The sequence below is a fragment of the Psittacula echo genome (assembly GCF_963264785.1).
Source record: "Psittacula echo genome assembly, chromosome: 1".
In the NCBI taxonomy this organism is placed as follows: Eukaryota; Metazoa; Chordata; class Aves; order Psittaciformes; family Psittacidae; genus Psittacula; species Psittacula echo.
Window position 1 is genome coordinate 163,227,345 of NC_137735.1, and position 9,867 is coordinate 163,237,211.

Sequence of the window (9,867 nt, forward strand, 5' to 3'; positions counted from 1 at the left end):
TTGAACTCTACAAGGTTCTTGTTAACCCAATATCCAGTCCAGGTACTCCTGCTGAAGTGTCAGCTTCCCCGCTCAGTTTGGTATCATCGGCAGTCTTCATCAGGGTGCCCTTGGTCATAGAATCCCAGACTGGTTTGTGTTGGAAGGGACCTTAAAGCTCATCCAGTTCCAACCCCTGCCACGGGCAGGGACACCTTCCACTAGAGCAGCTTGCTCCAAGCCCCTGTGTCCAACCTGGCCTTGAACACTGCCAGGGATGGGGCAGCCACAGCTTCTCTGGGCACCCTGTGCCAGCGCCTCAGCACCCTCAGATCACTCATGAAAATACTAAACAGCTATTAAAACATTAACCATTTCCTCCCTTGCAGTTGATGCTGCTGAATAATTCAGTGGCGGCTTTGGTACCTCTCTGGGTCTGCAGTGCCAGGCTCAAGTTTGTAGGGATCCATGAGGATCTCCAAACCTGCACCACGTTCAGTGCTTTGTCCCACTGCATAGCTGCATGCCAGGAGGCTGGCTCCAACACCTATGGAACCAGCACCTACATTCACTATCCTCTGACACATTTCTCTATCTGAGGTTATTGTAGTGTTTTCCCTGGAGATATTTCCCCCAGACCAAAGCAATGGGGAGGTTTGGGGCATCCCTGGGGCTGCTTGAGAAATGAGAGGAGGTATTTCCAGAGCAGGGCAGAAAACACATAAAGCCAAACAAACAAGCAGCTGTGTGCTGGGATGACAGCTTGGGGAGGTATTACCAGGCAGGACAGCGATGCCTGCCTCGATTAAATTAGCACAAGGCTCTTTTTATTTTTTTCCCCCTTTATTTTAGGCAAGCGAGTGAGAACGTGGCAGCAGGATCTGCCTGCGGATGGAACACTTGTGCTGCAGCCTTGAGCGCTGAGCATCAACTGGGGTTTATAAAAAGCAAGAGGCAGCAGCAAGAGCTTCATCTCCAGACCCTTCCCCGGAGAGGGGCTCGCAGGTTTTTCACTGCTGTCTAAGCCACATGGTTCTGCAGTGGTGCTATGGAGTCCATATATGAGGCACAAACACCCACATCTCCCTTCACTGATGCAGTGATGAGGCTTTGTGAAGTTTGTGGCCTTCCCGTGACATTTCAGCTTATCAAAACTGCTGCCTGTAGGCATCCCCCTCCCCAGATTGCTACAGGAGTATTAAAAGAAATCACAGAATGATAGAATCATAGAATCAACTGGGTTGGAAAAGACTTTCCCATCCCTTGTTCCTTGGGAGCAGAGCCCAGCCCCTCCTGGCTCCATCCTCCTCTCAGGCAGTTGTAGGGAGCCATCAGGTCCCCCCTGAGCCTTCTCTTCTCCAGACTGAACCCCCCAGGTCCCTCAGCCCTTCCCCATCACACTGTGCTCCAGGCCCTGCACCAGCTCCGGTGCCCTTCTCTGGCCCTGCTCCAGCACCTCAATGTCTCTCTTGTAGTGAGGGGCCCAGAGCTGAACACAGGATTGGAGGTGCAGCCTCACCCGTGCCCAGTGCAGGGGCACAATCCCTGCCCTGGCCCTGCTGCCTCACTGGTGCTGATACAGGCCAGGATGCTGGTGGCTTGTTGGCTGCCTGGGCACAAGCTGCCCATACTCAATCAGCACCCCCAGGTCCTTCTCTGTGGGCAGTTTTCCAGCCTCTCTTCCCCAAGGATGTAGCATTAAATAGTTTGCTAAGGTTCTCACTAATAATACACCCCCAACCCCAGAGGCAGAGATGCCACCTCAGTGTTGCAGCCTCTCTAACAACCAGCCCAAGAGGAGCAATGCCGTATAAAACCTGTGACCTCCAAATATGAAATTCAGGGAGTTGTGAGTGAGTGGTGGGTGACAGCCCCAGAGCAGCCAGGAGGAGGAAGAGGAAGAGGAGGAAGGCGATCCAGCAGCCCCTTGCTCACCGTTGCATGATGCAAACCACCCCAGGAGTTTCTCTGCCCTGGTATCCTGTTACCAATTGAATCAAGACCTGGATGCCAAACCAGCTTATTTTTAGCACATTTCAGACTCAAAGCGAAGTGAATGCTGGTGAAATACGCAATACTGACAGCCCTGGAGAGCCTTTATTCATCTGCAGCATAGGCAATAGGGAAAGCTGCGAGGAAGCAAAGCAATCCTGAGCTGCAAGCGAGAGCCCTCCTGGTTTGTCAGCCTCCCCAGTGCTATGCAGTTATTGGGAGAGGGTTTTTCCATGCTCTGGGCAGACTCAGCATGGTGAGGAGGAGTGTGATGAGTAGGGGTGCAGCATCCTGCAGGTCTGGACAGCCTGGAGCCTCCAGCTGAGCTCTCTGCATCCCCGTCAGCAAGGCTGATGGAGCTCAACTGCAGCAGCGGTGGGGCCATAAAGATAGGAAAGACTCAGAAACCATGAGTATCTGAACCCTGCTCTGCTGGTCCAGGGCCATGCTGTTTGCAGCACTAATGAAACACCGAATCCGTGCAACCTGGGGAGCCCAACGGCACCAACACCATCCCAAGACTCAGGTCCACTGCTTTGGAGAACCCCAAAGAGGGCACTTAGGAGGCAAACACCATGCAGAGCAGTCCTATTCCTGACCCCCTCACTCGGGACCTTGCTGAAACCCTGCAAGTGTTCCAGGCCAAGTTGGACACAGGGGCTTGGAGCAAGCTGCTCCAGTGGAAGGTGTCCCTGCCCGTGGCAGGGGTTGGAACTGGATGAGCTTTAAGGTCCCTTCCAACACAAACCGTTCCATGATTCTATGAGCCCCCCAAGCACGATTTGGTGCCTCCAGGACCAGAGCTGGGTATATCCATGCTGCCTGTGGCTGACTGCTTTGTGAGGATGGGGCCACAGAGGGGAAGTGTGAGCTCTCCTAGCAGCAAAAATGGGTCCCTTTGGTGTTCAGAGGACAGCACGCCAGAGAGCAAGGAGGTCCCTGGCCGGGCGCCTTGGACAGTAGCTAGAGTTGCTGTGAGAGGCCAGAGTGACCACAAGAGATGTGCCCTGCATCCCTTTGCCAGGAGAATGCTTGTTGTCAGTAAGCTGGAAATCCAGCCATGGGCAGCTCGAGGATTTGACAATTGTTTGTGTGTGTGCCTCGGGACAAACATCCCATTCCTTCCCCCCTCCTTCTCCCCATCACAAACTCGCTCCTCTACTGCGCGTGTGTTTCGAGTTTCCTCATGCAAAACCGGCGTGGGTGTTTGGATATGGAATGAGCACATAGTTCAGGATGAAAACAAGTTGCGTAGAAGAGCCAAGTGATGCCAAAAAAATGAAAGCAATACAAACAACAACATGGCACGGGGCCATACCAGCTACATCGTGGGCCAGCCGGATCTCACGTCCTCCCCGGAGCTGCGGAGCCCATCAGCTGTTGGAAAAAGAGACCTTTAAAGCACAAGCGAGAGGAAATAGCATTGGCAGCGCAGGCCGCAGCGTGTTTCCTTCCAAAGCATGACAGAGCCAAGGACATGAGGCAGAGCTGTAACATTTGGGGTCTCGTTGCTCAGCCATGAAGTAAGGCAAAAGCCTCCAGTGGGCTGCAGTTGTGTAAACTCCTATTGTTTCCCCAGCGGAAGTGGAGTGCTGGCCTGGTGGGGTATTGTCATACCAGAGTTTGGCGATGCTCACCTAACCGAGCTCCTTCTGCAAAGGCAGGGCCTTCATTTTAACTCCGTGTATGGTCCAAGGGGATTAAACATACCAGTTTGTGCTAGAACCATGCTGAAGAGCATTCTCCCAAGCCAAACATGTGCTGGCTCCCATAGTGTCTTCTATGAAACATACCTCTAATCTGCGCGCAAGGCTGGAGAAGGATCAGGGGCCACTGCAAAAACCTCTCCGAAATGGCCTCACACATCACAGAATGGTTTGCATTGGAAGGGACCTTAAAGCTTATCCAGTTCCAACCCCCTGCCATGGGACAGGACTTTTTCCAGTAGACCAGGTTGTTCACTCTCATTTTGATGACACAGTGGAAAAAAACATAGCAATGCTGATGGAGACCCATTCTCTGCGAGGTCACAATGCGTATCCACACTGAAAAGAGGTGAGAGAAAGCCTCCCTTTATAAACAAAGGGAAAATATAACCTTTATAGGGAGGTTTTAGGGAGAGGGATCATCTGTGCCTCCTCATGAGCAAAACAATACCTCCTTCAACGTAATAAAATACCTCTTCTGATCCAGGCGCTGGTCCAAGCATCTGGTCCCAGACTAAGCACTTCGATACCTGCTTGAGTCCTCTTCACCACCTCCTGCAGCATCCGTCCTTTGGTTAAAGGCTGAAATCAGTGAAAGAGCTCACTGACGAGCCAGAAGATTGAAAGGGACCAGAAATACCAGTGCCTCCATACGCACATTGGCATAATTCTTTGCATAAAAGGCAGCTTTAAAAGGCTTGTTTTACAAAGCACAAGCATGCTTTTTCTCTTTTTCTGAATCAAGGTCAGTAACTCAGCTTCATTCACCAGACTCCAGCTGCAAAACAACATGCCCCAGACAATGGAGGAGAGTGTATCTGAGTGAGAAGATGCCTTTTAAGGGATGCAAGTGGCTTCGAGCCACGCTGAGGAAAGAAGATCTTCTGGTACCCTTGTGTGCTCGGCCCCGTCTGAACTGAAACGGGGCACCCAAGGGCAGGGAAAGCTGGGGAGATGGGAACTGCATCACAAATTGTACTCACACCCTCAGTGCTTTGGTAAAATTTAGAATCACAGAATGGTCTGGGTTGGAAAGGACCTTAAGATCATCCAGTTCCAGCCCCCCTGCCATGGGCAGGGACACCTCACACTAAACCATATCTCCCAAAGCTCTGTCCAACCTGACCTTGAACACTGCCAGGGATGGAGCATTGAGCGCTTCTTTAGGCAGCTTTAGGCCTCAGCACCCTCACAGTAAAGAACTTCTTCCTTATATCTAACCTGAACTTCCCCTGTTTAAAACTGAGCTTTCTAACATGCCCTCACGTCACCCTCTCCGTGCCCACCAGCATTAGGTGCCCCCACGCTCGCTCGGCTCCACGCTGCAGCGAGCGCTCGTAGGAAGCAGATGAGATGCTCAGATGCTCGCAGCTGTGCTGCAGGCTAAAAATATTTGCTCTTCTCTTCCCCCCCAGGCAGGTGTGCTCAGCCTGGGCAGCGCTGATCCCATCAGGATGCGCCTCCGCTGCTCATCACACGCTTCAGTGCTTCTCCCTTCCCTGTGCTTGGGGTGTTGTGATGATTCGTCTGAATCACCCAAAGAGGATGCTCTGTCCTGTGTTTCAGATGCAGACTGTGCCTTGGAATTCAATAGTTGCTATAGTGCCATAATTACACACTCAATGAACTACTTAGTCACAATGGCTAGAGCTCCTGTTATTAGGTTTGGACTCCTTCTGTTGCTTTATTTTAAAGACCTTTCTGCTCGACGCTTTCGCTGTGCATTAAAAATAGGTTATTTTAGCATTTGCTCCCTCCAAAGATAGCCTCAATTTGTGGTTGTAGTGGAGTGCTGGTCACCAAACTGATAGTAGGAAGGATAGAGCTTGTGGCCTGCATTCTGTCACGGTGCTTCAAGACATCAAAGCGCACATCAAAGCTGGCTTAAATGACACCAGCAAAACATTTCCCAGGATCCAGGAGCTCTTTGAGCACTGATCCTGCCAACATTGCTGTCTGCAGTTTGGAAACAACTCACACTGCCTGCTTGGGGCATCCACACCTTCCCAGATCCTTTTCTTCCCCTGTGCACTATGGAGAAGGTGGAGCCTGTGGGAGATCTTCCTAGAGGATGATTCAGCCACCACAACGGGACACAACTTGGGTGAGGCTGAATCACTCTCCCAAGGTGCTGGTTGTTTATACCTACACTAGAAGAAGCTCAGCTTTAACGCAGGCATGAGAAGGGTGAAACAAGCCCCATACTCAACATTGCTCCTCCAAACTATAGGATGCTCTCCACTCTATACAGTAGGATTGCCCTTTCCCTTATTAACCTCTTTTGTGTCCCGGTTTTCCCATCTGGAGAATGGAACTATTTAACTGCCCACTTTCTAAGGAGTCAGCAGGATAATTAGCTAATGTTTGGGTAATGCCTCACAGGGTAGAAGTGCTAAGTAGTATTGCTGTCAGCAGCACAGTGGGAAGTGAAGGACTCAATCTTGGTTTCCAATCAGGAATGTCACGGTCTTCCTTAAGTTCATTGTTCCCATTGACTAGTCTGCTGAGGGCAGGGGACTTGTGCAAAATGCCTGAAGGAAAAGGATGCCAGGGACATCTGAGAGCTGTCTGTAACCCAGGAGAAGAGATGTGAGAACAACTGGGTGGGTTTTGGAAAAAGAAAACTGCCAATGAAGACAAAAGAATATGCCCGGAGGGGAGCAAACCATGCTTGTGTCTGTAACTGTAGAATCATAGAGTCATACAATCATAGAATCACAGAATGGTTTGGGTTGAAAAGGACCTTAAGGTCATTCAGTTCCAACCCCCCTGCCATGGGCAGGGACACCCCACACTAAACCATGGCACCCAAGGCTCTGTCCAACCTGGCCTTGAACACTGCCAAGGATGGAGCATTCACAACCTCCCTGAGCAACCCATTCCAGTGCCTCACCACCCTCTCAGTAAAGAATTTCTTCCTTAGATCCAATCTAAACTTCCCCTGTTTCAGTTTGAACTCGTTACCCCTTGTCCTGTCACTACAGTCCCTGATGAAGAGTTCCTTCCCAGCATCCTTGTAGATCCCTTCAGATACTGACTCATTTGAGTTGGAAAGGACCTTAAAGCTCATTCAGTTCCAATCTGCTGCCATGGGCAGGGACACCTTCCGCTAGAGCAGGTTGCTCCAAGCCCCAAGCTGAAATATTCAATAGCAACATCCTCTGAGTAACAAAAGCACATTGGGGAACCTTTTCCTATACTATGTTTATTGCATGCACACAGCACAGTGAGAAGCACGACACAGAACCCATCTCTCTCACCCTGGGGACTGGAATAGACTCAACCTAAAAGAGATTTCACATCTTTAATTTGTATTATTCTGCAAATTACGTTATGGATGAACTCGAAGCCCTTCTCATGTCCGCTGATCATAATTGATGACATTTCAATCATGCCTCCTTGAAGTTAAACATCTCAGAGACACTTTGGTTAATAGTTTGTCTTTCAGAGCACTGCATTAGCTCTTTCGTGCTCCAGTCTGCTTAATTTAGAGCAAGTGGCCGCGAATGGTGCAATTAAGGAAGGAATCTCGGGCTGAAGCTCTCTCCATGCTTTCAAATGACCAGCAGACCCTTCAGCACTGGCTTGTTTTTACAGTAGCTGGAACAGCACTTTCCATGACTCACTGCTAATTATGCTCTGGGTTTGCAAACAAATGTTTTTAACCTCTTCTTGTTGTATATGAGAATTATCAATGTCAGTGCTGTCCCAGTGCCCTCCTGATAACACCACTGAGATCTGCCCCAGCTCTGCAAGCCTGGCTCTTTTGCTTGCCAGGCAATATATAATCATAGAATGGGTTGGGTTGGAAGGGATCTTAAAGCTCATCCAGTCCAACCCTTCTGCAATGAGCAGGAACATCTTCAACTAGACCTGGTTGCCTAGAACCACATCCAGCCTGGCCTTGAGTGTCCCCAGGGATGGGGCATCCAGCACCTCTCTGGGCAATCTGTGCCAGTGTTTCACCACCCTCGTTGTAAAGAATTTCTTCCTCACATCCATCCTGAATTCCCCCCTCTTTTAGTTTAAAAACGTCATCCCTCATCCTGTTGGAACAGGCCCTGCTAGAAAGCATCTCTCATCTTTCTTATAGGTCCCTTTTAAGTACTGAAGGGCCGCAATAAGGTCTCCCTGGAGTCTTCTACAGGCTGAACAAGCCCAGCTTTCTCAGCCATTCCTCATAACAGAGATGCTCTAGCCCTCTGATCATTTTTTGTGGCCTTCTCTGGATCATCTCCAGCTGGTCCATGTCTTCCCTGTACTGAGCACTCCAGGGCTGGACACAGGACTGAGGGGGGGCTCTCACCAGAGCAGAGTATAGGGACAGAATCACGTCCCTTGACCTGCTGCCCATGCTCCTTTGGATGCAGCCCAGGATACATCCATTATACAAGCCCAATCCAAGGAATCTCATTCTCCCTCTGCCTCTTTTCTAAATGACCAGACGTTTCTCACGCTCTCTATTTATTTTCTCAATCCGGACACAATCTCCTGCTTTGATCCATGCAAAAGATGACTTTTCCAGTGAGGTTGCTGGGCTCTCCCTGTTTCCTGTTGAGCGTCCAGCCGCGGGCCACGTGGAGATGATGCCAGCTCCCATCTCTTTTCCCTAGATGTGTTTAGCATCTTCTGCCAACTGCTCTGCACCCTCTATGGACATGTCACTCGTGATCCTCATAGCCAGGAGTAGGAAGGGGAGAAACCACAGATAACCTGGAACTGATCCTCTCCACCACTTACGTTCCTAAATCTTTGCAGAGGGCTCCATAAGGAGGAGTAATTCCTGACCTCTGGAAAAGCAGAGCATCCTTTCGCTTGCCAGGCCTGATGAAATGCAGCTCTGTGACCATGCTGTCATGGTGCATTGCCCGTTGTAAGACAGCCTCATGCCAAACCCACTGCCCCATCCCAGCGCTCCCTAGGGAGAGGTTGTGCCCATTCCCTGAAGGCTCAGAAAGGCTGCTTTATTCTGGAGGATTGCTGCCTGTTGTGTCTGCTCCTGGGTTTGTACTAAGTAAGTGGGAGTACCGGCAGCAGTTCTGGGAGAGGCAGGGCTTTGGGAAGGATATACTCGTTAAGATCACCCTCCAGGCCGTGGCCAGATGCCTCACTTCAGACCCTCTTCAGCACGCAGGTTCAAGTGGGAAATAAAGGGAACATACTGCTCCTATGAAGAGGGATTAATTTTCCTTCAACCAAAGACAGAAATAACATTATGTGAGGGAATAAGAGTCTTCTGTCAGTGCAAGTTATTCAAGGAATCTCAAGTTGCATTTTTGTTTCTCCAGAGGTTGCCCCAGCAGCAAATGCATCCAAATAGCCTTCTCTGTGCTATCCAGAGCCCAATCCTAAGGGCTATCCCCACAGAAAGGCTGTTTAGGAGGGCGTTGGGATAACACATGGGATGGGGCTGGTTTTTCCCTATAGATCCAGAAGCTTCCAATGCATTGCAGGACAGCGTTCCCATTGTCCGGGGAGACAGGAGAGCTGCGTTCCCAGCAGGAAGCTTTGTGTGTCACCAAGCTCAGTTCTCCTGCCCTGTAGGAAGCAGTTTCCCAGGAGCCGCAGATGGGCATGGACCGGTGCCTGAGCCGGTTCAGGCGCTGCTGGTCTCTGCGGTTACATGCTTTTGCAATCTGCTTCCTGAGAAGAGGAGGGAGACGACAGCCCTGGGAGTGATGAAGGCTTGGGATGGACTCATGCCTATGGGCAGGCATCTGCGTGGGCTTGGCAGCCAGAGCTCAGAGGTTTGTGGGCTGTGTCAGTGCCATCCGTGCTGCTTTCCCGACCTGCTCCCGTATCCATGGATTGATGTAGGGCTCGGGGGCCTCCCCACAGAGCTCAGAATGAGGAGTCCTGCTCCAGATGTGCCAGAGGAGGAGGATACCCTACACAAAGCCAAAGAGACATAGGAGAATGATCCAAGTCACCATATCCTTCAACATTGGCACCTGGAAAAGCACAGTACAGGGGATGTCAGCCTGGAATAAAACAGGCTCCATCCAGCATGGGTTTTCCTTGCTAGCTTAGACTGGGACATAGGGAAACATTCAAATTGTGTCCTGAAGTGATGCTGCATGACACCAAGCAAGCAGACCCCAACTTCTCCTGGTCCTGGGGGTAACAGGATGGACACCTGCTAAAGGCAGTGTCCTGGTTTCATCTGGAACAGTTATTTATCCATGTTTGT